This window comes from Hyla sarda, chromosome 9 (assembly GCF_029499605.1).
Source record: "Hyla sarda isolate aHylSar1 chromosome 9, aHylSar1.hap1, whole genome shotgun sequence".
Classification (NCBI taxonomy): Eukaryota; Metazoa; Chordata; class Amphibia; order Anura; family Hylidae; genus Hyla; species Hyla sarda.
The window spans coordinates 128700471-128724818 of NC_079197.1; the positions used below are offsets into that span (position 1 = coordinate 128700471).

The window sequence follows — 24348 nt, forward strand, 5'->3', positions numbered from 1 at the left end:
GGTGGTCTGGGCTGGATGGAGAAGTAAAGGAAAAAAGAACAACTCCACAGAGAGAAGATGTTGCCTGTGAGTCACTGGAATATAGAGTCACTGTCCACTCTCCTGACATGTCTGTCATAGTGAATAATCATATTGCCCATAATTTTGTAGCATATTGGGGGTAGCATGTTGGGAGTTATAGTTTTACAGCAGCTGGAGGCTCACTGGTTGGGAAACATTTCAATATTGCAATATTCCCCAACCTGTGACACTCCAGCGATTGCAAAACCACAACTCCCATCAGTTGTGAGGGCATAGTTGTAGTTTTGTAACAGCTGGAAAGCCACAGGTTTGGGTGTACTACTCTAGGGTGGCTGTTAGTGCATGATGGGAGTTGCAGTTTTACAGTTTACAACAGCTGGATGCACCCTGGTTGGGAAACACTGTATATGTAGCCAGTAGCCATGGAGCATATCACCAGAGTGGAGGTGCAGCTAGCGATTACTGTAGTTTAGTGTTTTTCAACCAGTGTGCCTCCAGCTGTTGCAAAACTACAATTCCCAGCATGCCCAGACAGCCTTTGGCTGTCCGTGCATGCTGGGAGTTGTAGTTTTGCAACAGCTGAAGCCACACTGGTTGGGAAACACTTCCCTAGTGCAATGTTCCCCAACCTGTGGCTCTCCAACGATTGCAAAACCACACCTTCCATTGACTGTCAGGTCATGATGGGAGTTGTAGTAGAGCAACAGGTTGGGAAATACTGCATTTGAGTGATAACCCATTTGTCAGTGCATGATGAGAGTTGTTGTTTTGCATCAGCTAGAAAGCCACTGGTTGGGGAGTCCTACACTAGGGTGGCGCTTCAGCTGTCAGTGCAAGATGGGAGTTGTAGTTCTGCATAGCTGTAGAGCCACAGGTTGGGGGATATTGCACTAGAGTGATACCCATCTGTCAGCACATGATGAGAGTTGTTGTTTTGCATCAGCTACAGAGCCACAGGTTGGGGAGTCCTACACTAGGGTGGCGCTTCAGCTGTCAGTGCATGATGGGAGTTGTAGTTCTCCAGGCTCCAGGTTGGTGAACACTCCTCAGGCGTTATGGGACTTACAATCCATGTAGAATGAAAGGCCATATGATGTTGTCCACTGTGTGAGGGGGAGGGTAACCCGAGGACAAGGTGACACAGCATGACTGGGTGCCAAGGATAGCAACAATGTCATGGAGTGTCCCCGCTACATTGTATTTTTGACAGGAAAAGCCTTAATGTTCCCCAGAGCAGCACGTGCAGCCATCACATGAACTAGTGAATCTGCTTTACACTAATTGTTCGGAGTCACCTTTATTGTACTGGTGGATTTATTGTGCGGATCTAGTATAGGTTTTAGCTATGTTGCTATGGCAGCAGCCAGCCTGAGCTCCAGAATACGACACAGCTCCCAAAGGCCATTAGGTGCTCTGTTTTGCGGAATGTACCAAGTGACTGCAGCAGAGGGAGACAGGAAATGCTTTATAATAACTACGCCGCTGCTTCAGGGTAACGTCCCCCTATCCCCCCCTATTCGCTTTTAAAGGTTTATACAGTGGATATTAGTATTTCCCTCCGTAGGGGGCGCATTTAACCCCTCATTGGTCTGCTTTTTCACGTTTTTCTTCTTCTTCTTCCTCTCTGCCTGCCTGACATTTCCCACCCCGCAGCTGCATAGTTTCATCCCAGATGCACGTCCCAGCAATGAAGTTATGTACGTGGGGCGTGCTTTAATTTCGTTATGCCTAGTGATTTCCAGAGCCAGGCTTTAAAATGGCGGCATTCATTCTACACCCATGCTAAAGCCTCACCCAGCACTCTTGTCTGTCTCGCTTAGTGCTGCTTCTGCTTTTTGTTTTTTTCCCCCCCACCATATGGCATTGTGCAGCTGAGGGTCGGGTCTTCTGGGGGTTGCTGGATCAGCAGAGAAGCATAAGGTAAGCTGTCATTCTAGTCAGCAGCGACATCACTTCTGCGTCGCAGTACGGTGTGTATGTACGTTTACTGCTTGCTAATAAAGGTATTTTCGTGAAGAAAAAAAAAAAAAAAAGAAAAAAAAAATCACTTTGGACTTGACGTGCACAGGTTGACTAGAAAGGGGGCTCGAGCCCCTGCCCTATTATGAGTGTCCTGGGCAGCATTATGTGGGCATTTATAGAAATAATTAGGAGAAGTGCCCTTTTATTTTATTTTTCAAGCTCAGCCCCTGCCCCCCAAATTGACTGTGCCCGTCCCTGCAGTGCGGGGATTTCTCTGAGGTCCAGGGTGTGAGAGCAGCGTGTTGTATGGGCAGCGAGGTCTAGGACTGGCACACTGGCACCTCTATGGACTGCTGCATATAGTGGCTTATCGTGTCCTAACCCGCAGCTTCACCAATACTTCTACCTGGAAACTAGGATTCTGTATACTGGCTCCATAGGCAGGTATAAGGAAAAAGAAATGCAATGGCTGTCTATCAGTGTTTCCCAACCAGGGGGCCTCCAGCTGTTGCAAAACTACAACTCCCAGCATGCCCAGACAGCCAAAGGCTGTCTGGGCATGCTGGGAGTTGTAGTTTTGCAACAGCTGGAGGCACCCTGGTTGGGAAACACTGTTGTATCAATACTTACATTCCCTGTTTGCTCTGTCACTATGATTTTTTATTTTATTTTATTTTTGTCATTTTATAAGATTCGACTCTTAATGTTTATACGGTTTATTCCGTCGTGTCTAGTTTTTTTTGTATTTTTCGTGTCTATGTCAGTGTTTCCCAACTAGGGGTGCCTCCAGCTGTTGCAAAACTACAACTCCCTGCATTTTATAAGCTTCGACTCTTAATGCTTATACGCTTTGTTCTGTCATGTCTTGTATTTTTTGTGTGTCTATGTCAGTGTTTCCTAATCAGGGTGCCTCCAGCTGTTTTGCAAGGCTGTCCGGGCATGCTGGGAGTTGTAGTTTTGCAACAGCTGGAGGCACCCTGGTTGGGAAACACTGTTTTATTAATACTTACATTCCCTGTTTGCTCTGTCAATATGATTCTTTTTTTTGTCATTTTATAAGCTTCGACTCTTAATGCTTATACGGTTTGTTCCGTCGTCTCTTGTTTTTTTGTATTTTATTTTGTTTCTATGTCAGTGTTTCCCAACTAGGAGTGCCTCCAGCTGTTGCAAAACTACAACTCCCTGCATTTTATAAGCTTCGACTCTTAATGCTTATACGTTTTTTTTTCCGTCGTGTCTTGTTTTTTTGTATTTATCGTGTGTCTATTTCAGTGTTTCCCAACTAGGGGGGCCTCCAGCTGTTGCAAAACTACAACTCCCTGCATTTTATAAGCTTCGACTCTTAATGCTTATACGGTTTGTTCCGTTGTGTCTTGTTTTTTGTATTTTATTTTCTTTCTATGTCCGTGTTTCCCAACTAGGGGTGCCTCCAGCTGTTGCAAAACTACAACTCCCTGCATTTTATAAGCTTCGACTCTTAATGCTTATACAGTTTGTTCCGTCGTGTCTTGTATTTTTTGTGTGTCTATGTCAGTGTTTCCCAATCAGGGTGCCTCCAGCTGTTGCAACGCTGTCTGGGCATGCTTGGAGTTGTAGTTTTGCAACAGCTGGAGGCACCCTGTTTGGGAAACACTGTTGTGTATTACTACTTACATTCCCTGTTTGCTCTGATTCTTCTTTTTTTTTTTTTTTTTTTTTTGTCATTTTATAAGCTTCGACTCTTAATGCGTATATGGTTTAGTCCGTATTTTTTTTTTTTTTTTCCGTGTGTCAGTGTTTCCCAACCAGGGTTCCTCCAGCTGTTGCAAAACTTCAACTCCCAGCATGCCCAGACAGCCTTGCAACAGCTGGAGGCACACTGATTGGGAAACACTGACATAGACACACAAAAAATACAAGACACGATGGAACAAACTGTATAAGCATTAAGAGTCGAAGCTTATAAAATGCAGGGAGTTGTAGTTTTGCAACAGCTGGAGGAACCCTGGTTGGGAAACACTGTTGTGTATTAATACTTACATTTCCTGTTTGCTCTGTCAATATGATTCTTTTTATTTATTTATTTTTTTGTCATTTTATAAGCTTCGACTTTTAATGCTTATACATTTTTTTTTCCCGTCGTGTCATGTTTTTTTGCATTTTTCGTGTGTCTATGTCAGTGTTTCCCAATCAGGGTTCCTCCAGCTGTTGCAAAACTACAACTCCCAGCATGCCCAGACAGCCTTTGGCAGTTTTGCAACAGCTGGAAGCACCCTGGTTGGGAAACTCTGGTCTATGTACAGTATGTAATGTCAATATTTAAGAGGAAGAGAGAGAGATTTATAAATATTTATACCTACTTATTTTTTACTTCTTTTTTTATGCAGTTTTTAAATCTTATTGCAACATTGAAAACTTGTCTACTGCTTCCCAGAGCAAATGCTATTCTGTATTCCTACTAAGTGTTAATATGGCTTTCACCTTGACTCCTCGATGATCTGCAGAAACTACATAACCGATTACTTTTGGGAGAATTTCTTTTTTCTTTTTTTTCTTTTCTTTTTTTTCTTCCCTGTGAATTTTATGCATAGTTTCAATGTGCATGCGCAGTGTGGTGGGTCTCACATCTGCACTGTATTCTGCCTGGAAACAAAGAATGGGATCCTGGCTAAGGTGAAGCTTGCATTGATTTTAACCCCTTGTAGCCGCTTAGTCCTAGTGCTGTGTATAGCAGAGCGTTGCTGATGCAGACCTCTGCAGGTGTGGCGGATTCATGTCATTGTCCTAGAGATTCAGAGGCTTTTTTTTTTATTTATTTATTATTTTTTTGCAAAAGTGTAAAATGACACTAGAACCATAGGGGGACATTGATCAATGTTAGTGTAAGGTCGAATAGATTTTACCCCTTTTTGCTTGGTGTATTGTTTGCACAGTTGCTCAAAAAGCTGCATAGGACTTGATACATTTTGCGCAGTTATAGAAACCAGTGAGTTGCAGAGATTGGTTTAAGTTTTGTGCTCTATCATGGACACTTTTGTACGTGTCCTATTAGGTGGTGAAGGCTTTGCGCAAAAAAAAAAAAAAAAATTCTAAATTTTAATTGCGCTAATAATAAATACAGCTCCACTGCAAAAAGCGGGATACGGTGCACAAAACAGTAGACAACTTTGAAAGATGTTCTACCGAAAATCGATATTGCCGTGTAGCCCCAGTCTAAAAGTGAAAGACCTCTTTAAAAAAAAAAAAAAAAAAGAGAGTCCGTAGTGTCACCCTAGTGCAGTGTGACCCAACCAGGGTGCCTCCAGCTGTTGCAAAACTACATCTTCCTGCATGAATAATACATTATTTTTACAGATGTAGCAGAGCTTACTTTGTCATTTGCACAAAAAAAAACACTTTTCTAAATTTAAATTGCGCAAATAATAAATACACGCTCTTGGTGTCCCTCTTCCCCATGCTGTAGTCTGCTGGTCATGGAATAAAGCACAGCCGTCACCCCAAACGTGGTGAGTGCCATCATTATTTCTTTCTACACAATAAATACAGCTCCACTGCAAAAAGCGGGGTACGGTGCACCAAACAGTAGACCACTTTGAAAGTTGTTTTACCGAAAGTTGCGCAAAAAAAAAATGCAATTGCGCAAAATTTGCAGGGACATTTAAAACATTGGCGTGGTGTAATGCCATTGATAAATGTCTCCCATAGAGTTTGTCTTAGAAGAACTAAAGATGTCCACACTTGGTATATAGCAAAGTATATAAGACATTTGTGGCTTTTTTCAATTGCTGTTTATAAAGTTGTTTTTTTTTTGCTGTAAGAAGATTTGTTCTAGCAAAATAACGTACGATATGTTCGTTAAATTTAATGTAATTCAAAAATGAGATCAAGTTACTAACAGCAATGTGCAGAGATGTTTCTTGGCAACTTGTAGTTCACACAGTAATGAGTTAAAGACATTTAAGTAAAGACTTTTTCAGTTTAGGTCAGTGTTTCCCAACTAGGGTGCCTCCAGCTACTGCAAGACTACAACTCCCAGTATGCCCGGACAGCCTTTGGCTGTCCGGGCATACTGGGAGTTGTAGTTTTGCAACAGCTGGAGGCACCCTAGTTGGGAAACACTGGTTTAGGTTATACTTGTATACTGTATGCATCAACTATGGCGCACAAAAGTATTTCTTTGGCAAAACTTGCATGGGTAGAATTGGGATGACAGGGGATTTCGGATTGCTCCATTAATGGAATAGAACAGCTTCTTCTTTGTTGTACATTTTTATATTTAACATTTTGTTCTTTTCGGAGATGAAATGGTCGGTCTCCTGCTATTTGTTGAATCATTCTAAGCTTGTGCTCTTCTGTCTGGTTTATCCAATGATCTTCATCTTTCTCATGAATCTGATACGTTGCTCATAGTGGTCATGTTGCAGACTGGGGGATTTCTATCTTTTCTTCTGCTAACCTGTTTTATTTGTCTATTATCTGAGGGGTTTATAAAAAAATTAAATAAAAAATGTTTCCATCGAACAGTGTTTCCCAACCAGGGTGCCTCCAGCTGTTGCAAAACTACAGCTCCCAGCATGCCCAGACAGCCTTTGGCTGTTCGGGCATGTTGGGAGTGGTAGTTTTGCAACAGCTGGAGGCACCCTAGTTGGGAAACACTGCCATAGAACATACTTTACTACAAATTCTAACCAACATATGCCACAATTAAAGGCAGATTGCATTAGTATAAGGCAGTGGTCTTCAACCTGCGGACCTCCAGATGTTGCAAAACTACAATTCCCAGCATGTCCGGGAGTTGTAGTTTTGCAACATCTGGAGGTCAGCAGGTTAAAGACCACTGGTATAAGGTCTAAGTTAAAGGGGTACTCCGGTGAAAACCTTTTTTCTTTTAAATCAACTGGTGGCAGAAAGTTAAACATATTTGTAAATTACTTCTATTAAAAAATCTTAATCCTTCCAGTACTTATTAGCTGCTGAATGCTACAGAGGAAATTCCTTTCTTTTTGGAACACTGATGACATCACGAGCACAGTGCTCTCTGCTGACATCTCTGTCCATTTCAGCAACCATGCATAGCAGATGCATAGCAAATGCATAGCAAATGCATAGCAAATGTATGCTAAGGACAGCATGGTGGCTCAGTGGTTAGCACTGCTGCCTTGCAGTGCTGGGGACTTGGGTTCAAATCCCACTAAGGATAACAATAAATAAAGTGTTATTATAATAACGCCAGCAGAGAGAACTGTGGTCGTGATGTCATCAGAGAGCATTCCAAAAAGAAAAGAATTTCCTCTGTAGTATTCAGCAGCTAATAAGTACAGGAAGGATTAAGATTTTTTAATAGAAGTAATTTACAAATATGTTTAACTTTCTGCCACCAGTTGATTTAAAAGGAAAAAGGTTTTCACCGGAGTACCCCTTCAAGTTCTGTATAGTCACTATATCTATATACTACTGCCTTTTATTACATCCTATGTACAGTTATAATTTTTTACATGTTAGTAAAATATACTTTAGAAATCACAGAAAGGACACCCCTCTTTCACAGGTTGCTCAACAATAGAACAATGCATTGTGTACAGATGTAGCAGAGCTGAGTTTGCCTTTGGTTACAAGTCCTCCCATAAAGCCCCGTTAACACGAGGAATTCTCGCTTAAAAATTCTGCACTGAATTTCAGTTTTTTTTTCCGCACGGAAATATAGGAGGAAACAATTTTTAATTTTATTTTTTTTATGCTGGACAACAACCACCAATTAGAATTTACCTTTTTTTTATTTTTGCGTGGAATTTTCTAGCAAATTCTGTGCAAAAACAATGTCGGGCAGACATTTTTTTTTTACAATTGAGTTCCATGGGATTCTGCTTGCGGATTCCGCTTGAAGAATGAACATGCTCTTTCTTCAAGCGGAGAGGAATTCCACCGCAGAATTTCCGCAGTGTGAACGAGAGAGAAAAATACATTAAGGTTTATGGGAAGAAGAGATGTTGTATTTTTGCAAGCGGATAATTCACAAGGAATTACTCGAGTAAATTCCTCGTGAATTCCTCATTGTGATCGGGCCCTAAGACTGCTGGTAAACCCTCCGAACTATCTTAACTCGTAGAGTTTCCATTTTATACTAACAGTGAGAAATAATAAAGACATCTCCGCCGTTTCCTAATATTGTTTCTATAAAGAGATTGTACATTAATACTTTGTGGTGGGAGTCATAAAAAGCATGTGTGCGTGTATAGGCGGATAAATAGAGCTATATAAATATTAAACATGGAACTAAAAATATATAAACAGTGGAAAATAATTTTACTCAACCTTGAAGTGCTGTGACATTTGTATACATACACATATATATCTAATATATATAAAAGTAGAAAAGCGCATCACTCCTCCAATAAGGTGCAAACAAAAGTGGATTTATTAGCTCACATAGCAGCAGCAACGTTTCTATCCTACCATAGGACCATCTTCAAGATTCAAAATTGTCTTATGGTAGGATAGAAACGTTGCTGCTGCTATGTGAGCTAATAAATCCCCTTTTATACTCCATGGAGCTTTAATCGGGTCTGGAACGCTTGCACCCATTGTGGACTTGGATAAGTAGTGCTGCATATTTTTCTATATATATATATATATATACAGTGGTCCCTCAAGTTACAATATTAATCGGTTCCAGGACGACCATTGTATGTTGAAAACATTGTATGTTGGGACCATTACTCTATGGAAACCTGCTAATTGGTTCTGAAGCCACCAAAATGTCATCCAAAAACAGGAAAAAGTGAGGATTAAAGAGAAATAAGTAGATAACTAATATAGATAAAGCAAATCCTTATATATAAAAGTAAGAAAGATCTGCTGGGAGCTGTAATCACTGTCTATGTAGAGGACAGGAGCTACTTCAGGGTCCGGTACAGTACAAACAGTGTCCCCAAAAAAGTAAAATGGAGCCATCCCCACCTGGAGCAGCTATCCCTGGCACAGTTAAAGAGTAGTACAGAACATGTAATACCTCCCTGTACTGTAGGGGGTGCTACCAGACACCAGTCAGTGCACACACTGCAGGAATACAGGAGTTTTACCAGTAAAGTGCCCATTCTGATTGGTCAGTTCTCCAGCTATCTACACGTTTTGCTGATCTGGACTGTCCGTACATTGTATGTTGAGTCTGGTTTCAAGTTACAATAGTCCAGAAAAGACTATTGTAAGTCACTGTGTGTGTGTATGTGTATATATATATATATATATATATATATATATATATATGTATGTGTGTGTATATATATATATATATATATATATATATATACCCACACACTCTGTATTTCACCAGCAGATGTGTTACTAATAATAATATATATTCATATAGCACCGACATATACCACAGCACTTTACAATTCTACAGATAAGATATGGCGATATCACATTGAGTTGTGGCAAATGACAACCCCAGCTCTGCTGCTTCCCTGTACCTGCGCGTGCACACATACATATCTATATATCTTTTTCTTGAATAAACACATCTTCAGCAGCGCAGTGACTTTGTTCTGTGACAGCAGCTGTGAATCTACGTATGGCCGCACAATGTGGCGTGACTTGCTCAAGGTGAGACCTTCACTCTTCTCCTGATCGCAGCTCTTCGTCACTGAAGGTTACTGCTGTAGGAATCATTGTTATACACAGCGACAAATTGCCAGCGTTCACCAATCGCACAATGCTCTTCGCCATCCATAGAACTGAACTTTTCCAAGTGTAGAGGTTCTTCTCCCTGACTGCGGACATCAAATCTCAGCTTGAAAGTTAAGCATTTCATGTTTGTGGCTCCTCCTAAAATGATACTGCAGTGTTCGGAAGAAGTGCAGAGGACAGAGTCACTTTAGTAAATGCAGCCAACCCTACACATGGACTCAAGGAAGCTGCAATGGCTCATCATTGCTTTTAAAGGAGAAGTCTTGTGGTAAAAAACGTATCCCCTATCTGCAGGATAAGGGATACGTTTTAGATCACAAGGGGGTCCGACCATTGGGGCCCCCGTACTCCCGGGGAGCAGTGCGTCATGACTCCCGCACTTAGCGGGGGCCGCCATGCCGCCTCCATATAGCTCTATTGGAGAGCCGAAAATTGCTGAATGGCTCTCCCATAGAGCTTTATGAAGGGGGCATGGTGGCCCCTGCTTTGTGTGGGGGGTCGTGATGCGGCGGTCCTGGGAAGAGCTGGGGCTCCATGCAGGAGATCGCTGGGGGCCCCAGTGGTCGGATAGGGGATGCATTTTTTTTACCATGAGACTTCTTTAAAGGAAAACTGTCAGCTTTCTCCCCCTGCACTAACCTGCGGTACTGGCTGGTAGTGCGGAGGATGCTGATCAGTTTGATGCTTACCTGCCTGGATCCTCCGCGCCATTCAGCCCTAATCTTCTATTTTCGGGATATGCAAATGAGGTGCTGACTGGCACTCTGACGTCAGCGCCGCCCAGCTCATCAATATTTCTCCCCTCTCTCTTCATTACAGAGCGGGGAGAAGAGGGAGGGGAGGAATATTGATGAGCTGGGCGGCGCTGCGGCCAGCGGCACTGACGTCAGAGTGCCAGTTAGCCCGGCCGGTGCCAGTTAGCACCTCATTTGCATATACTGAAAATAGAAGATTAGGGCCGAACGGCGGGGCGGATCCGTGCACGGTAAGCATCAAACTGATCAGCGCCCCCCGCACTACCAGCCAGTACTTCTGGTTAGTGCTGGGGGAGGAAGCTGACAGTTTTCCTTTAAGTTTTAGCTATGTTATATTGCTCATTTATTGTTATTTTTTAAAGATGTAGCTGAGCTGTAAAAAAAAAATAACAATAATTTCCGCTTAATTGCTACCTAGACTTAGCTCTGCTGCAGTGACAACCTTGTCTTTGCATCATATGCAGTTATGGTGCACATATTTTTCTCCAATGTCACCACAGACCAGTGTTTCCCAACCATGGTGCCTCCAGCTGTTGCAAAAGTACAACTCCCAGCCGTTGGTTATCCGGGCATGCTGGTAGTTGTAGTTTTGCAACAGCTGAAGGTGTCTTTGTTGGAAAAACACTGGGATAGAGTTATGTGTAGTTCTAAGGAGAAACAATATTGAAGGCCACATAATAAAGCATTACATTATGCATCGGCAACAGTTACCAATGTTTAATAAATCCATCTTTATGATGACACAAGCCTGAATTAACGCCATAGGCTGCATAATGAATTGCTGCATACATTTGGAATGGAAGGACACATCAAAATCCAAGGACGTTTCCAAATCAGGCACCGTCCCTGAAAATCAGTTCATATAGCAGCTTCGTGACTCTGACGCAGATCTGCAGCCTAATTCTGCAGCAGTGTGATTGGCTGAAAGGTCCTGCCAATCACCTTGTACATTTTAGGGATGAAACCCCTGAGGATCCATAAATCACATTGGTGGAAAGTAGTATTACTACACTGCTCAAAAAAAATACTAAGACACTAAGATAACACATCCTAGATCTGAATGAATGAACTAATATGAAATACTTTCGTCTTTACATGGCTGAATGTGCTGACAACAAAATCACACACAAATTATCAATGGAAATCAAATTTATCAGCCCATGGAGGTCTGGATATGGAGTCACACTCAAAATCAAAGTGGAAAACCACACTACAGGCTGATCCAACTTTATGTAATGTCTTAAAACAAGTCCAAATGAGGCCCAGTAGTGTGTGTGGCCTCCACGTGCCCGTATGACCTCCCTACAATGCCTGGGCATGCTCCTGATGAGGTGACGGATGGTCTCCTGAGGGATGTTCTTCCAGACCTGGACTAAAGCATCCGCCAGGTTTGGGGAATGGGCGGGCCAGTCCATTACATCAATTCCTTCCTCCTGCAGGAACTGCTGACACACTCCAGCCACATGAAGTCTAGCATTGTCTTGCATTAGGAGGAAGCCAAGGCCAATTTCTAATGGCAGTCAGGCTACCTCTGGCAAGCACATGGAGGGCTGTGTGCCCCCCCCCAAAGAAATGCAACCCCACACCATTACTGAGCCACCGCCAAACCGGTCATGCTGGAGGATGTTGCAGACAGCAGAACGTTCTCCACAATGTCTCCAGACTCTGTCACGTCTGTCACGTTCAGATGTTCAATGTGAACCTGCTTTCATCTGTGAAGAGCACAGGGCGCCAGTGGCGAATTTGCCAATCTTGGTGTTCTCTGGAAAATGCCAAACGTCCTGCACAGTGTTTAGCTGTAAGCACAACCCCCACCTGTAGATGTCTGGCCCTCATTTCACCCTCATGGAGTCTGTTTCTGACCATTTGAGTGGCCTGCTGGAGGTCATTTTGCAGGGCTCTGGCAGTGCTCCTCCTTGCACAAAGGCAGAGGTAGCGGTCCCGCTGCTGGATTGTTGCCCTCCTACGTCTCCTGATGTACTGGCCTGTCTCCTGGTAGCCCCTCCATGCTCTGGACACTATGCTGACAGACACAGCAAACCTTCTTGCCACACCTCACATTGATGTGCAATCCTTGATGAGCTGCACTACCTGAGCCACTTGTGTGGGCTGTAGACTCTGTCTCATGCTACCTCTAGAATGAAAGCACTGCCAGCATTCAAAAGAGAGCAAAACATCAGCCAGTAAGCTTATGAACTGAGAAGTGGTCTGTGGTCACCAACTTAAGAACCACTCCTTTAATGGGGGTGTCTTTCTAATTGCCTATCATTTCCACCTGTTGTCTGTTCCATTTGCACAACAGCATGTGAAATTGATTGTCAATCAGTGTTGCTTCCTGAGTGGACAGTGTGATGTCACAGAAGTGTAATTGACTTGGAATTACATTGTGTTGTTTAAGTGTTCCCTTTATTTGCAGTGTGTATTACTGAAGTGCACCTGCTAATAGTCAGACTAGAAGCACCTCTTTGCACTTTTAAGGGCAATCCACTATAGTCAGGCTGAAGAAGAAATCTTAAGGGCCTATGCGCACAACAGAAATTCTGCACTGAATTATTGAGATTTAAAGGGTACCTGTCATATCCCTCAAAAGAAAAATTATATCTTACTAAGTACCTAATCCTGGTGATGCATATATGTTTTATGTGTCTAGCACCTATATTTCTCTCACATATACCTTCTATCCGTTGTTTTCTTGATGTGTCATTCTGTGCTTTGGAGGGGGCGTGTCTGTCTTTTGCCCTCACTATCCATGTATTCACTTCCTCCCTGACTCTGCTGTTGTGCTGGGTCTCTTCATCCAATCACTGCAGGCTGCTCTGTAACACTTTCCTCTGTTTTCATGCCACAGCCTGATTGACAGGACAGGAGTGAGCACAGAGGAGTGCAAGTCCCTTCCTTACTTATTGGTCTTGATCCCTCTCTGTGCTTCAGCTGAGACAAAGATTATGCTGCAGCTGGACAGCATTATGTTCTGGATGGTATGGGGACACCTAGTGGTGTTTTCTGTAAACCATGAGTTCTATAAAAAGGAAATACATTTTTCTTATGAAGTATATTAGAAAGGTTAATGTTTTGCCAACATGTACAAAATATAAATGGTTTATAAATCTGACAGCGCCCATTTAATGGCCACGCAAGCATTGTGCACCGTCCTATTGACTGCAATGCAGTTTCAGGCACATTCTGGCAAAAGATCGAACATGTTCATTCTATTGGTGGAATTCGGATCCACATCGAAAGTTCCGCTAGCACAGTGCAGCACATTGAGCACAGTGCAGCAGAATCCTATTGAAATCAGTGGGTGGAATATGCAAGGGTTCAAAACTATCTGCCTGACAGTATTAATAAACAGTGATTAAAAAAGTATGTGTTAAAGGGGTACTCCGCCCCTAGACATCTTATCCCCTATCCAAAGAATAGGGGATTAGATGTCTGATCGCTGGGACTCCCGCGATCACCCGGCGTTTGTTTAGAATGCGGGCGGCAGGGTCAGGCGACACCCCCTAAATGCAAGTCTATGGGAGGGGGCGTGGTGTCCGCCACGCCCCCTCCCATAGACTTGCATTGAGGGTGTGTGTCATGAAGTTACGAGGCCCGCCGCTTGCTCCAAGCGTTGGGAATAAAATGTTCCCAACGCTGGGACAGCGGAATACCCATTTTAAAGGATAACTTAGAGCCTTTATAAGTAAGAAGTCTCTACAACATTCCAACAGTCTCTAACTGGAGAAGGCTTACTCACTCAGATGGGTTTCGAACAGCCACTTAGGTGAGGTACTGCTCCTGTCTTTCACTTATGGGCACCAAGTTCCTGGCATACCAGACTTACACACACTCAGTATAATGAATTACTTATTTGGCCCTCCACTGTACACCTTGATATGGTGGAGACCACTCTGCCCAGGCCTATCTGGAGACTGGACATGGCTTGTACCTAGTTTTGTCACTTGTGGACTGGGCCCAGGACTGATGATTTACTTTAGCACTGCTCTGGGATCTGAAATTTATTTGGCCATTCTGTTTCTCTCCCATCAGTTTTTCAGTCTGATACTTTTCTACTTTTCTGGAGTGGTCAGCTGTAGATATGTTATTAAAAAATCTTAATCCTTCTAGTACTTATTAGCTGCTGTATAAAACAGAGACATTTGTGAATGTCCAGATTAGAATCGTATCCCCATAGAAAACCTCTCCTGACCTGGACAGTTCCTGATAGGGACAGAGGTGTCAGCAGAGAGCACTGTGGTCAGGCTGGAAAGAACTTCACACATTTCTCTTTAGTATATCTGTAATATACAGCAGCTGATAAGTACTGGAAGGGTTAAGATCTTTAAATAGAAGTGATTTTACAAATATGTTTAACTCTCTTGCACCAGTTGATTTGAAAACATTTTTCCCCTTTTTAAATTTCCCCTTTAAAGTCAGAGGTCTACTGAGCATGTCATGCTGGACATTGCCACGCCATTTTGAAAGATTTGCCAATGCAAACCTCCACGTGTGGCCAAAAACATGATGTAAATGCAGGTCTTAAAGGGGTACTCCGCTGCTCAGTGTTTGGAACTGAAACTGTTCCGAACGCTGGAGCCGGCACTGGGAGCTTGTGATGTCATAGCCCTGCCCCCTCGTGACATCACACCCCGCCCCCTCAATCCAAGTCTATGGGAGGGGGTGTGACGGCTGTCAGACTTGCATTGAGAGGGCGGGGTGTGACATCATGAGGGGGTGGTGCTATGACATCACAAGCTGCCGGCTACAGCGTTTGGAACTGTTTGTTCCAAACGCTGAGCAGAGGAGTACCCCTTTAAGTGGGAACTTTTACTCTACTGCAGAAGTACAAGTATAAGACCATTTTCTATCACATGATTTCTTGTCACTTCCTCCCACCTTCTTTTGTATATGTTTACATTTTATTATTTTAACATATTTACTCTCCAGCTTTTTTTTCTTCTTCTTTGTTTTACTCATTGGTTTCTATGTGGATAAACGCTTCCATTACCAGTCCCATTGACTTCAGTTTGCCATCAGTTGGCTTTATTTAGCTTCTGTATTTATGTGCATTGTCATAGATGTGCTCTTATGTCATAACATAAAACGTCACAACCAAGGTGTTGCAAGCTCCTATTTTAGTATGTGACGTGTGTTTTAAGCACCTGGCCATATCTCTGATCCATGTTGTAGAAACCCCAATAAATCTGTAGGTCCATCCTGTGCCATACAGCTCAACAAGAATTCCATGTGCCGCTATACAGGCCCTGTGCACACAGGCAGTGTGAATGAGGTCTTGTGCCAATAATCCTTAAACTGTACCGGTCAGATCCCATTAAAAAAACAAAACTGTTATATGTTACTCAGCACCTCATCCTGATCATGTAATTATGTAACATGTAATTTTTATGTCTCTATCACCCATATTTCATTAAAAAAATAGCATATTACAGCTGCTCAATGTCTTTTCAATGGTCTCAAAGGGAGGGGCGTGTCCTTCTCTTGGCTGAACTGTGATGACTCCTCACCCTCCCTCACTCTACTAACTCACTGCTCTTGGAGGAGCATGACAGCCCTGCTCTGTAACCCTTTCCTCTCTGTTTTTAGGCTGTATACACACACACACAATGATTACTGGAGATTGCCTGTACTCTACCACCAAAGACAGTATGTTGTGTGTATAACTTAGATCTCCTTCTTATGTCATTCATTTGTTTCATCCTTAGGCAGTCCTGTAATGATGGAACTTGTAGTTTTGGAACAGTTGGAGGCACAGTGTTTGGATAACTCTTTTTTACAGCAGTGTTGCCTACAGCTTTCGCAAAACTACAACTCCCAGCCTATAGCTTTTTCAAAACTACAACTCCCAGCATGCCCAGACATCCTTTGACTGTCCAGGCATGCTTGGAGTTGTAGATTTGCAACAGCTTGAGGCACATGTTTGGTAAAACTCTCTGTGTTACAGCAGTGTTGCTGCAGGCTGTGTTCCTCCTGCAGCCTTGTTAATCAGCCATCTCATGTCCATGACCCTTGGACACCCTTATGCTGCTGTGGGACTCATCAGTGTCCCAGGCGGTATGAGGACCCCTAGTGTTGGGATTTTCAACAGCAGTTTCCTTTAATAAAATGTGATTATTATTATTATTTTTTTTTTATAGAAGTATATTGGTTTTGCCAAGATGTACAATATATAACAGTTTTTAATATCTGACAGTGCCCATTTAACCATCATTTTCCCATTTGCAAAGGTAATTCCAAATCTATGTATTGTTTAATTGCTTACAGAATGGAAAGATCTAGTTGCACTGTAGATCGCAACAACTCACTAAGCTTACATAACATATAAAAGTGTTGACCAAACACGACCACAAAACAAACAGTACACAGAACGCATTTAGCAGGTCTCTTGATACAGGCGTCCTTAAATATTGATAAAATACATTTGGTCACCCAGCTGCTGTGAACCGCACTTTACCTGAGTAATGTACAGGATGACATGGCGTGCTGTCATCCTCTAGCTCTTCTCTTGTCAGTGGAGAGGCAATGAAACGAATTGTAGACAAGTTCACATTTGGTGGCAGACGTAGCAGAGCTGAATTTGCAACGTGCCATAGTGTGCCTTTTATTATTTGGGGTTTGCATTTAGACACAAGATTTGATGACCGTTTTGCTCGGTTACATTGTGATTTAGGTTATGCTATCAATGTTCTAAAGCACGTAAGGGTGCGTTCACAAGGAGTAAATCAAGAGGAATTCACGCCGAAAAAAATAATTTTATTTTCGTGTGAAATTGCGCGCGGAAATGGGGGAGAAAGAAGTGAAGGTTTTTTCAGCCATTTCCACACAAATTCTGCGCGAAAACGATGTCGGGCGGAATTTTCTTTTACCATTGACTTCTATTGATTTCTGCTAGCGGATTCCGCTTGAAGAATGAACATGTTCTTTCTTCAAGCAGAACGGAATTCAGCGTTGGAATTCCGCTAGCAGAATTTCCACAGTGTGAACAGGACAGCAGAAATAACATTAAAGTCAATGGGCAAAGGAGATGTGAATTAATTTGGAGCGGAGAATTCAAGAGAAATTACTCGAGTAAATTCCTCTTGAATTACTCAGTGTGAACGCACCCAAAGGCTAGGTTCAGACTACGGAATCTCTGGGCAGAAAATTTACGCCCAGAGATTCCGAGTGCGGCCAGCGCTGACTGAATCAGTCGGCGCTAGGACCGTGCGGACACTGCAGTCTCCAATAGACTGCAATGTGTTCCGTGCTGATTTCCGCCTGAAGAAAGAGCAACACCATTCTTCTGGTGGAAATTTCCAAGCGGATTTTCCGTTGACAAATTCCGCTTCACAAATTCCGAAGTGTGAATTTGTGAACGGAAACCCATTCACTATACAGTACATTTTACCAAGCGGAATTCCTGCCTGCAATTTCAAAGAGGAATAGCAGGCGGAAATTCCGTAGTTTGAACCTAGCCTAACACTCCATAAAGCTTTAGCAGGGCATCACCCATATCAGTGTTTCTTGCCCAGGGTGCCTCCAGCTGTTGCAAAACTACAACTCCCAGCATGACTGGACAGCCGGAGGCTGTCCAGGCATGCTGGGAGTTGTAGTTTTGCAACAGCTGGAGGCACCTGGGCAAGAAACACTGCATGCATGACATCTGCATCTCTTGGTTTTTGACCCTGGTTTAATCCACTTGATAGGTGGTGTTTTCCTCCCAGAATTCTATGAAATTCCTTGGAATTAAGCAGCATGCCCACAACCCGTTCAATGCTGACCCTTGTCCATTGCTGAGCTGTGGTGCACCGTAAGCCCCCATGACAATTCATTTGTATTTATTTTTTTATTTTTTACAGAAGCAATAAAAAATGTTATTCTGTATCAGTTTTTAGATACAATATTGCATATACTGTACTATATTACACAAAAGGAGGCATACAACGGGTTAGATAAGTATTGAATATGTCAGCATTTTTCTCCCTAAATACTGTTTCTTTGAGACAACAGCACCTGCTAATTCCAGGTCTTCACAAGTGTCCTTGGTTCTTGGACAACTCTTCTGATTCTTCTTTTCCCTCCAGAAATCTTGTGAGGAGCACCTTTTCGAGGCAAATTTATGGTAAAATGATTGTCTTTTCACTTCTGTATTATGGTCCCAACAGTGCTCACTGGAACATTCAGAAGATTAGAAATGTGCCTTTAACCAATGCCAGCCTTATGTTTTGCAAGCTCTTTGCTTTTACCCATCATGAGATGTGTCTTGTGTGACACCTCGGCAATGAGACCTACTGTGTTTGTAGGCCATCAGTTGGGACTTAAACAGGTTATATTAATTTGCACTAACAAGGGGCTGGATTGATTTTTAATCACTGATAGATTCCACTGTTGTCTTGGCTTTCCATGCCTTTTTGCATCTCCTTTTTTCATGTGTTCAATACTTTTTCCATGGGTAATTTCACATTATTACACATAACTTAAAGGAGTAGTCCAGTAGTGAACAAGTGGTGAACAACTTATCCCCTATCCTAAGGATAGGGGATAAGTTGCAGATTGCGGGGGGTCTGACCGCTGGGGCCCCCCGCGATCTCCTGTACGGTGCCCCGACAGCCCGCGCAAAGGGGGCGTGTCGACCATAACTTAAAGGAGTAGTCCAGTAGTGAACAAGTGGTGAACAACTTATCCCCTATCCTAAGGATAGGGGATAAGTTGCAGATTATGGGGGGTCTGACCGCTGGGGCCCCCCGCGATCTTCTGTACGGTGCCCCGACAGCCCGCGCAAAGGGGGCGTGTCGACCCCCGCCCGAAGCGGCGGCCGACACGCCCCCTCAATACAACTCTATGGCAGAGCCGGAGTGCTGCCTTCGGCAATCTCCGGCTCTGCCATAGAGATGTATTGAGGGGGCGTGTCAGCTGCCGCTTCGTGCGGAGGTCGACACCCGCTATCTGGGCGGAGAGCCTGGCCCCTGTACAGAGAGATCGCAGGGGGCCCCAGCGGTTGGACCCCCCGCGATCTCAAACTTATCCCCTATCCTTAGGATAGGGGATAAGTTTTTCACCACTGGACTACCCCTTTAATTTCTGAGCTTATTTGTTTTGGCTTCTTTGTATGTATGGATTACTTGGGTTGTTACCAACATCTGGTGAAAATGTCATGTCAATAGCACCTCTGGAAATATATTTAAATAGGAAAATGGGGACTTGTTCAATACCTATTTCACCCGCTGTATAATTAATCCCTAACCTACTAAAGCAAACATTTCCATACCCTTCTTTTTATTCCCACATTATTTTGAAGATTTATGAAAACCTATGTGCAGGAAAATTGGAACAGTTGCCTATAGCAACTAAGTATAGTGCTTCTTTAATAATAAAAAAAAAAAGGTCCCTGAGAAAGGAAAGAAGCGATCTGATTGCTATGGACAACTGAACCATTCTATCTCTATACAGGTTTTGATAAATCTCCCCCTATATCTGTATATCAGTCTCAGACCTGTAGCTCCCCTGCTGTTGCAGAAGTTCTACTCTCAACATCCAGCTGTCAGGGTATGCAGGGAGTTGGGGTACGTTCACACTATGGGATTTCGGAGCAGAGAAATTCCCTTTATGTTTACACGGTGGAAAGTTCCACTTTAGAAATTTAAATTACAGACTGCCGAAATATGCTCATTCTTTCAGCTGAATCAGTACTAAAATGCATTGCCGTCTATCGAGATGGCGGTCTTGGCACAGACTAATTTAGTCGGCCCCCACAGCAGACAGAGATATCCTGCAGTGTGAATGTAGCCTAGTTTTACAACAACCATAGGTTGAAGACAACTATATTACAATAACTATATTTCCTTTTCTGTTAACTGTACTTAGAAAGCAGCTATAGGAAATTTAAATGGGCACTGTCATTAAAACTAAATTCTGCTATTGCACGCCTTATGGTAAATAAAAAAAAAAATCTCTAATGTACTTTGTTAAAAAATAAATAAATAATGACGTTTTCTATGTTTTATTTGTGTTTAGAAAAGCTACCACTAGGTGTCTCCCTACTTGTCCATTCCCCCCCCCCCCCCATCTATTGCACAGACTTTGGACTCCTGCTGGCCTGGCAGAAGTTCAAAATCAGGAAATGCAGTCCGGAGTGCTGAAGGGGGGGGGGGTGCAGCCTTAGCCAATCATAGCTCATCTCACACTGAACTGCTCTGGACTTTGTGAAGCAGAATGAGGGAGGAAGTTCTCCCCTGTATGGCTTCAGATGATATCACGCCTGCTGGGGAACGCCCCTTCCCAGTCTGTGAATCTGACTGAGCAGAAAATACAAAGCAATATCAAGGTAGAAAACTAAAAAATAAAGGTAGGGGATGGTTTATCATGATGGGGCAGTGAACTGGAAGGTTTATAAAATGTATCAAGATCATGAGAGGTACTCTTTACATTTTCTGCAGCTGTCATTCTCTATTGCCTGAATTATTCCCACTTATATGTAAATTGCTGATAGTTTTGAATGAAGCTATACTTAACATACGCCCAGCATGTAGATTCTTTAAGCGTCATTCCCATAATGATTACATCATCCTACAAAATGGCTCCATACATTAATCGCGCTTCTTCTAGTATTTTACCTTATTCTCCTGTAATGGATGCGAGCGCTCGCTATTTCCCCTTAATCCTCCTTTGATGACGTTAAATTGCAGTTGTGTAATGGTTAAGGATCGGCTTACATATCAGGCAGGAGTCAATTACCCTACATGTTGAACCTGCTATGTGATCCTGTAATTAGAGTGAACCTATTCACACAACTCAATGCCTTACACGGCTTGGCACGGTTTGCCTAGACCTGTCTGATGTGAACAACACATGGTAATTTTGCTGCAGGATTTCACTACTCCATTGACTAATTCCGAGTGTATACGCTGCGGCGTTGTCATTGAATATACTATATTTAATTTCATAGGTAACAACGCACTTCATTACTGTGAAAAAAAAATTTATCTTTTTTTATTTTAGTAAATTAATTGAGAAACATTCTACTCTTTTTAATTATAATGTAGTTATGAATTCAATGTTTTGTTCTGTTTAATGGCTTTTTATACTGAATCTCCATCTTTTCTATATAACACTCTATATACTAGGAATGTCCTGATACTGGTTTTGGTATCAGGACCGATACTGGACATTTGATCGATTACTTGTATTCGTGCAAATGTCCCTGATGCCTTATCCGATACTCGCCGGTGTGACCCTCGCCGGCAGGTGTCACGGAGGTGCCGAACTATGCAGCGCACACAGCAGCTGAGCACGTGTCATAGCCGATCGCGGTGATGTCTGGCATTAACCTTTTAGATGCCTCAATCAGAGTTGATCGCTGCGTCTAAAAGTCCTGAAGTTAAAGGGGTACTCCGGCACTTATACATCTTATCCCCTATCCAAAGGATAGGGGATAAGATGCCTGATTGCGGGGGTCCTGCCGCTGGGAACCCCCGTGATCTTGCATGCCGCACCGACGTTTAAAATCAGTCCCCGGAGCGTTGTGACGTCAAGGCTTTGCCCCGTGTGACGTCACGCTCCGCCCCCCTCAATGCAAGCCTATGTGAGGGGGCCTGACAGAATTTTTCCATTGGATTCCGCTTGAAAATTCCGCCATGTGAACATGGCCTGAGGCTCTTCTATTAGAGAAATATCTTAAAATTTTGTACTTGGAAGATTTTTATTTTTTTTTAATGTATTTTTTGTTATTTTATTTAAATTTTTAAATTGACATCTTGGATTGTCATAAAAAAAAAGCTTTAATTTCAGACAATAAGAATCAAAAGAAATAAGACAATTGCGGTTTTGTAAATGTGTCTCTCGGTCTCTGCGTCGTCTTATTCATTGTCCTCTGGTCCCTGTCTTACATGCTGCATGTCTTCAGTTACAAGACTCATAACCAGTTGTGACAGGATCTATGTCAGCACATCATGTCACCCTGCAATGCCTGATGGGGCGGAAAGATGAGTGATTTCCACCTGAATTAAACCATACATTTGATAAAGACAGCATATTCTTTTTTGGGGGAAAAAAAATGTTGCGGAAATCTGAGGCTAGCCCCCACATATTTCACTCCTTTTTGTTGTCTGCTAATTTTATCACTGTTTTGAATGCGATTTAGCACCATTCAATGGGGCTCATCCACATTCTGGATTTTAGATACAAGTTTTCCTAAACACATTGGAAAGAAGTTCTTACATGGGCACTGTCAGATTCAATCTCCTTTTTATAGAAAGCAGGGCTTATAAAAAGACCACTAGGTGTCTCCATTCCATCCAGAACATAGTCTTGTCCGGCTGCAGCATCATCTTTGTCCCAGCTGAAGAACAGGCTGGGATAAAGTCCAGGAAGTGAGGACAGGACTAGCAATTCTCTGTGCTCACTCCTGTTCTGTTTGTCAGACTCCTGGAGGGGGTTACAGAGCAGCCTGCAGTAAATAGATGCAAAGTGGGGGCGGGCTCAGTGCTTGCCTTAGACAAGACCCTTACTGAGCAGTGGATGTCAGAATGACTGAGCATTAGACGGATTTGTGACCCAAATACAAAAGATAGACACATAAAGACATGTAACGTATATGGAAGCATATGACAGGTACGCTTTAATGAGAAGTGGAGAATTTTACATATTACTAATGGCATAAGACCTTATGAAATGGGTGCAGTCATAGAGGCTGCAATGGGGTCCAGTAGCCATGGAACCTATCACCAGAGGGAAGTTGCAGATAAAGATTACTGTAGATCAGTATTCCCTAACTAGTGTGCCTCCAGCTGTTGCAAAACTACACCTCCCAGCATGGCCGGACAGCCAAAGGCTGTCCGGGCATGCTGGGAGGTGTAGTTTTGCAACAGCTGGAGAAACACTAGTTGGCAAACCCTGCGGTAGATGATGGAAGGAGAGAGATAAAGGGTGATCTCAAGGGAAAGTGGGAGAGAAGACACAAATGAATACCAAACTATAGGACAGGCATAGGCAACTTTCGGCACTGCAGATGTGTAAGGCTGGGTTCACACTACGTTTTGTCCCATACGGGAGCGCATACGGCAGGGGGGAGCTAAAACCTCGCGCTCCCGTATGCCTTCGTATGCGCTCCCGTATGTCATTCATTTCAATGAGCCGGCCGGAGTGAAACGTTCGGTCCGGTCGGCTCATTTTTGCGCCGTATGCGCTTTTACGACCGGACCTCAAACCGTGGTTGACCACAGTTTTAGGTCCGGTTGTAAAAGCGCATACGGCGCAAAAATGAGCCGACCGGACCGAACGTTTCACTCCGGCCGGCTCATTGAAATGAATGACATACGGGAGCGCATACGAAGGCATACGGGAGCGCAAGGTTTTAGCTCCCCCCTGCCGTATGGGCTCCCGTATGGGAGAAAACGTAGTTTGAACCCAGCCTTAGACTAAATCTCCCATGATGCTTTTGCAGCATATTGGCTATAAGAGCATCATGGGAGATGTAGTCCAAAAACGTGCAATGCCAAAGGGCATGTCTTGGTGCCTGATGGGGTCTTAAAACTCCTTTGTCACACAAGGCAATACTGTTTTAATGTTACAAATGATACAAATTACATAGAGGGTGTCAACATTTTACCACTAGGGCTCAAGTTCTTCTGTTAACAGCTTAAGTCAGTCATGGTCGGAAGGTGGCACCGGATGTATAATGTAAGTCACTACTCACCTTAAAGGAGAAATGCAGCGCTAAACATTTAACTATTCCTGTGCCGGGGCTGCAAAAACTTAAAAAAACAAACTTTAACTCACCTTCCCACGTTCCCCCGTTGCTCCGGTATCGGCGTCCTGTTCCTCCAGCGCTGCTAAGCTCCCTGCTTCTTAGGTTTGAAACGTCACACTGCGGTCAGCGTATCGCCGGCTGCAGCAATATCCCGCCTCGGCCGGTGATAGGCTGAATGTAAGGAGCTGGCCCTATCATCGGCCGAAACAGGACATCACT

General features: G+C 43.2%; 1 protein-coding gene across 8 annotated transcripts in view; it reads left to right on the forward strand.

The window, feature by feature from the left end:
- The first annotated feature begins 1411 nt into the window (after window positions 1–1411).
- MBNL3 (muscleblind like splicing regulator 3) overlaps window positions 1412–24348 on the forward strand; it is a 182239-nt gene continuing 159302 nt past the window's right edge. For 6 of the 8 annotated variants that reach the window (XM_056539026.1, XM_056539021.1, XM_056539027.1 and 3 more), the window contains exon 1: window positions 1521–1941. The gene's annotated coding sequence lies outside the window, so the exon portion shown is untranslated. The other 2 variants (XM_056539024.1, XM_056539023.1) reach the window with 2 other exon arrangements.